This window comes from Triticum aestivum, chromosome 2D, assembly GCF_018294505.1.
Source record: "Triticum aestivum cultivar Chinese Spring chromosome 2D, IWGSC CS RefSeq v2.1, whole genome shotgun sequence".
Classification (NCBI taxonomy): Eukaryota; Viridiplantae; Streptophyta; class Magnoliopsida; order Poales; family Poaceae; genus Triticum; species Triticum aestivum.
The window spans coordinates 655,757,587-655,764,473 of NC_057799.1; positions in this window are offsets into that span (position 1 = coordinate 655,757,587).

Here is a 6,887-nt window from a genome sequence, read left to right on the forward strand (position 1 = left end):
GGACACCGGAGGCCTGCCAGGTGGCCCACGAGGCAGGGGGCGCGCCCAGGGGGGTAGGGCGCTCCCCCCACCCTCATGGACGGTGGGTGGCCCCCCTCTGGTATTTTCTTCACTCAGTATTTTTTATTAATTCCAAAAATTACTTTCGTGGAGTTTCAGGACATTTGGAGTTGTGCAGAATATGTCTCTAATATTTGCTCCTTTTCCAGCCGAGAATTCCAGCTGCCGGCATTCTCCCTCTTCGTGCAAACCATGTAAAATAAGAGAGAAAAGGCATAAGTATTGTGACATAACATGTAATAACAGCCCATAATGCAATAAATATCGATATAAAAGCATGATGCAGAATGGACGTATCACCCACCGGCACCGGATCCAGCAACCAGAGGCCCGGAATCAAGCGAATCCAGCGAGGGAGAGCAGAGAGAGGGAGAACCTGTCCTTCAGATCTGGAGCAGAGGAGGGGGAACCTCACCGCACCGCGACCACTGCCCGCCAGGACCTCACTGCCCGAGAAGCCAAGGGATCCGGCCCGCACCTCCCGCGCGCGCCGCCAGCTGAAGGACGGCGCCGCCTCACCGACCGGGCCACCGCCCGGCTTCCGGAGTCCAACGCCAGCGAGCGAAGCGACGAAGCCCTGCCGCCACCGTCATCGGCAGTCGCCCAGGCGAAGCCCGACGACTCCCTCGGGTGACGGCAAGGGAGGAGGGGTGGAGGGAGCGGCGCCTGGGGAAACCCTAGGGGCCCTCGGGTCGCCCCGGGGAGGACGACGCGAGGGGAGGGGAGGGCTCTATTTTCTCATCCTACAAACGTGAACAAACTAGTTAGAGCATCTCCAACTGCTAGCCAAAACCTAACCTATGTGGATTGCTAAAAAAATTAGGCTATAGCCTATACTAGAAGCTGATGCGCGCTTTGCTGCGCCGGGGGATTAAGACATGATTCAATTTTGTAACTTCATTTGTGCTTGCTCTCCTTTTGTATGAGCGTGATGCTAAATTGATGAGACCGACCTACTCAATAGAGTACATGAGTGTCGTGTTTCATCTGAAGAGTTGGGACTATTCTTATTAATTTTCAAAATGTAAAACTTATTAATACATGGTTAATTCCCAAAAATGTAGGCATGAACATATAATTTCCTATGTAAATTGTGCGGGAATAAATGTACCACAGAATCAATATAGATACAATGCAGGCAAGGATCATACAAATAAGTTGAAAACGTGCATCACTGACAGTATAACATGAAAATAAAAAAATACTTTAGACTGGGACTATAAAATGAAAGTACCTAGAAGCTACAGGAATTGTTCAGTATGGATTAACAAGGTAGGCCAACTTACAAATTTACATATTTACTTGTGCACTAAGGTGCGGAGAAAAGTAGAAGTCGAGCAATAGTTGCTGTGTGACTTACATAAGCCGGCTAAACAGATTAGAACATGTAGTTGTGTATGAGGTAAGAATAATTACATACGGAGAGTTTAGAAGGCTGACTTCTTAAGCTTCAAGTTAACTATGTTAGTTCAATAGGCAATAAAACTGGTTAATATTATGACCAATTATCAGCAAAAACTGCATACATATGGCATAAGACAAAACTGGTTCACCTTCAATCAAACTCTATGAAGTGGTTGATTGAAGGTGAACCAAAGAACTTGAAACCAATCTATGATGGTGATCTTAACAATAGTCTGTAATATCATTATAGATAGGCGGCATGATGCAATTAAGAAAAGATGTCATACAATGGATAAATCCGCAACCTAAAGAACTGTAAATCATGGGATATCGTAATTGTCAGGCAGAGCTATAGAAATTGATATCACACAGGCATCTAGTTATGGGTGTGTGCATCATATGATGCAGAGGCTTTGAAAGAAAAAGCATAGGCCTCTAGTTATGCCTTTTTTATGTTGAATATAAGTCTACTTAGCAGAGTGAATTTACATTATTAAAGTTCACATATAGAAACACACACACACGCAGAGAGAGAGAGAAAGAGAGAGAGAGAGAGAGAGAGAGAGAGAGAGAGAGAGAGAGAGAGAGAGAGAGAGAGAGAGAGAGAGAGAGTTAACTGTAACATTGTATTCATTTAGAATGATACATTTTACCATCTCAGACCACTAAAGGACCAAACTTGTCTTGCATTTGCAATAACCTGGACGTGGAGAACAAAGAAACTCAAGTAAAGATATTGCAAAACACAATCAGATGAAGAATTTCCAGGTAGAATGGATACTTCAAAGTCATATGTGTATTTTTTTTAACAAAAACAACAAATTTCCGAGCACCGGAGGGAATAACTCATTTTGTACTGAGATGTAGTAAAGCATCCAGTATTTCTATGGGAGATATTGTGTCTTATTACCATATAAATATCTAGACCAGATATTACATTATAGAGAGAAAATATAGAAGATTAATCCTTCCGTGTTTATGTGTCAGGGTTCATGGGCCATCCCTGCACAGAATGAGTATGCAAATCTAAATGAATCGGAATAACAGAATAAAAAGATACAGTTCTCCTTTGAATGAAGCCCAACGCTACTGTGCACCATCTATATACAAATAAAATTGACATATATTCCACGATACGTAGAAGAACTACCAATAGGTTGTTGTTTGAAGGTTTCCCACATGTGCATGAGAGAACAAACATATGATCTAAGGTTAAACATTAGTGCCAATCCAAGAGAAAATACGCTATAGTTAGGAAATGCAAACATCAGATTAGAAATTCTTTAGAATAGGTAATCAATCATTTGTGAAGATAACTATTTGAACTACATTGCCTTAGCCATGTAGGCAATACAGCAATTGCTACATCGCTTTAACAGCTCTCAACACTTTCTAGTAGCCACTAATCTGTACCATCACATACAACTTACTTATTCCAGTTTCTAAAACTAACTGAAGAAAACTACAACAATTGAGATTCATGGAGCCAACCTAAAGATTGATTTCTCAATCAAAACTTTAACATAGGCGCACATGGATCTTCAGTCGCTCCATGCCTCGGCTATGTTATAGGCTTATAGCTAATGTTTATTCAGTTAGTTACTGTGGCCTAATTACATGACTGCCAAATCAAATCGGCGGGTATAAAATCACACAAATAAGTTCAACCTCCGCATGCACCAGAAAGAAAGATTGAATTAATTCGGTAGACGTGATTAAATGAGCATAAACGAAGAGTGATAGAGGGAATCAAGATGGGGTTTTGATATATACAGACTTCTAGACAACAAATATATGAGAAAAAATGAGCATGCCCGATTTTGGGAAGAAAAGCAAGCATCCCTATTTATCCTAGAGAAAAACATGTGCGCGGTCTAAAGGGTGGTGTCCGCAGGTCTCGTGGTGGCTTGCCGGATACACAGTCTATCGGTCGGGGTGATGCGGTAGAGGTGGCCTCTCTCGCTGAGGATCAGGAGGGCTGGTCGCGTCGTCGACCACCGCATTCGCATAAAACAAGACAGAGAGGGGATTGAGATGGAGAGGCAAGAGGAAGGTCCCAGTAAGCATCCACCTTGTATGGAGCTCCAAATCCATTCCTCATGATACCCATGGCCTTCGCGATGGCGTCACCTGCACAACCAAGGCCATGAGGAGACCAAACTATGCTCAAACATGAATTAGCAGCCAAGTGTTTGATTAGCCGTACGGGAAATGCACATGGCCAATGGGAGTGAGTTTTGGCTGAGGTTGATCACCTACTAAGAAGACTGTCTTCACAAATTTTCAGCTCAAAAGGAGTAACCTAGGTGGTACTTGCTTTGCAAAGTACCACACTGGATAGAAATATGAATGTTGAAGCTGGGCTCAAAATAATGAATGGATTGAGCTGAAATTTGGTGGAGGATGGTTATTTGGGCATAGGAAAGCACTGTGGAAAATTGATACAATTTGGACATGCCAAAGTGGTACTTCCTTCACAATGCTCTTCTCTGGATAGAAACTTGGAAAAATTAGCGAGAGAAATTAGCGAGGTTAGGAGACCTCAGCATTTCTCAAAAGACTATAAAAAATATTATTTATCCTCTATAACACTAAGCTCCCTAATTTTAAAGGCCTCGCAATCAATTGAGGTCTTCAATTGAAATTGGATCACCTGATTTTGACAGGGTCAACAATTTCTCAAAGCTTTCTCATTCCATTTTTTATACTATACACTATGCTTTTTATTTTTTAAGGCCTCGCAATTAATTGAGGTCTTCAATTTAAATTGAGTCACTCAATTTTGACAGGGTCAACAATTGCTCAACGCGCTCTCTCATTCAATTATTTTAAGTCACTATTGTTGCCTAATTTTGAAGCTCTTCAATTCGATTGAGGTATTCAATTATGAAGCCAATTCTTTTTCAAATCAACCAGCAGCAAGCCAGCAACTGACCTATAAAAACATATCAATCCTGCCCACTCTGCCACCACCTAAAAAAAAGAAACTGCATCATGTGATATTGTAGCACCAATATAATACATGCAACTACCGACGCAGAAATTTCCCACATAAATATAGGTTTTCTTAGCGGATAACACAGAATCACATCGAGAAAGGCCAATCAAATCATCAAACTATAACAAATAAAACACACTAGTATATATTGGAAAAGAAAATTACTTTAACTTTGACCAAGTTGAGAGCCAAAAATGTCAACATCCACAATATGAAACAAAAAAATGGAAGTTCATTTCATGATGAATCTAATTATACCGATTTGGTATTATGGATTTTGATATATTGCTCTACAAATTTGATCAAACTTAAAAAGGTTTGACTTTTCAAAAATGTAATACATCAACAGAATGAGTAATGTTTTAAGAAACCCAACAACACCAACCGGGCAGCAAAGCGCGTCCAACCCTTCTCAGTCAGCGCTCAGGTAGCGAACGTCGATGCCAGTGTACCAGGCGTCGTCGAAGGTGAACTGCATCCATGACCATGAGTTATCCTCTTCTGCGAGGGCATTGGTGTACCAGGCTACGCCATCCGCGCCAAGGGCGCCCCTGCTGGCTACGAGCTGCACCAGGGCGCCCTCCTCCGCGCCAACAGCGCCGCCGCTGGCTGCAAGCTGCGTCGAGGCGTCCTCTTCGTCGGCGGCGGCAGTGTTGGGCACGTCCGGCGACGGGGTCATGCGTTTCGTCTTGTACAGCCCGCCGCTGGGCACGTCCGGCAGCGGGGTCGTGCTTTTCCTCTTGTAGAGACGGTACAGCGCGTACGCGTCCTGATCAGATGAATCAACGACATGTTGTCACTCTAAACATGTGGAGCAAGCAAAGAAACCCATGGATGCGAATTGCGAAGGCACCTGGTCCTGGGTGTTGTCCAGCGGATCTAGGGGTCGGGTGGTGGGGGCAATGGCCCCCACATACATTTTGCCAAAAAAAAATTACTAGTGCATTCATATGTATATTCACTACTTTAGTATTTGCAATGTGTTTTGACAAAAAACTACTACTACCCATTGTAATGTTGTCCCCACGTTGGACAAATTATAGATCCACCACTGTCGTCCAGGCGGTACTCATGCATCGCCCACTGGGTGCGCTCGCCGTGGTGCGCGCGACCATGTAGATAGACGAGCGTCTTCTTGTAGCCGATACTGTAAAATATTGCGTGCGCTAAAAAGTTTTGTGCACGCACTGAAAAACGCTATCACGCGCAGTATATTTTGGGCTCCGAATTGCGCGCGCTTCACAATTTGCACTGCATGCTTCTTTGGGCGCATGTTTTAAGTGTCTACTAAAGCAACGTTGGTCCTGGCGCATTAAAACTGGTACAGTGGCGTGTTATAACTTTTATTAGGCGTGAAAGTTTTGTGCGGCTGTTGAAGATGCTCTAAAAGTAGCATTCTTGGTGGTCACAAGACCTCCCGCGAGTGTATAACACCAACAGCACATCACACTTGTTAGTCATAATTGCAGCACTTTTTTATATGAATGTATAGGTCCCGTAAGATTTTAAAAAAAATCGCATGTGACTTTCCTTTGGACAAAGGTAAAAAAATTTGAAACGGGAATATTTTCAAAATTTGTGAACATGTTTTAAATTTCTGAACATCTGTTAAAAATACACTTAAAAATAGAATTGAAAATATATCAGTCAGCAGTCTATTTACTGTTTTTTGTTTCTTTTACATGTTTTCCTTTTCCTTTTTCTATTATTTTTCAAAAAAAATGCTCGTGCTTCAAAATATTTGTTCAAAATTTAAAAAATTATCACTATTTCAAATTTTGTTCATAAAATACAAAAGTTCGTATTTTAAAAAGTTGTACATTTTTCAATAAAACGTTTGTGTCTTTCAAAATTGCTCAGAATGTCTAAGCACAAACATTTTTTTAAAGAGCAACAGAAATTTTGAACATGAACACTTTTTAAAAAATAGTAACAAATTTGGATTTCCAAAAAAAATGACAAAAATAACCACGAAAAGTTGGAACCATTGTTTTCCTTAATTTGCCTAAACAGTTTATGTATTTGTGTAGAAAAAACACCATGGTCAATGTAGGGTGACCGGGTAGGCAAAAAGGCTCCATTTGAGAGCATGTTGTTTCTCAACATCTCTCAAATGATTCTTTTTTTTGTTTGTATAACCAATTCAAGGCACCATGCCAAGTTGTTTTGGTTTTCTACAAATTTTGCTTTTTCTGGAGTTTTCACAATAAAAAATTGTGATAAATGCTTGGACATGTCGCACCATGCATATGGTGTCGAAAATCATTCAAGTCTGGCATTGATGCCTACCATGGGCATGTTGGGGAACGTAGCAATAATTCAAAATTTTCTACGCATCACCAAGATCAATCTATGGAGTCGTCTAGCAACGAGAGAGAGGAGTGCATCTACATACCCTTGTAGATCGCGAGCGGAAGCGTTCAAG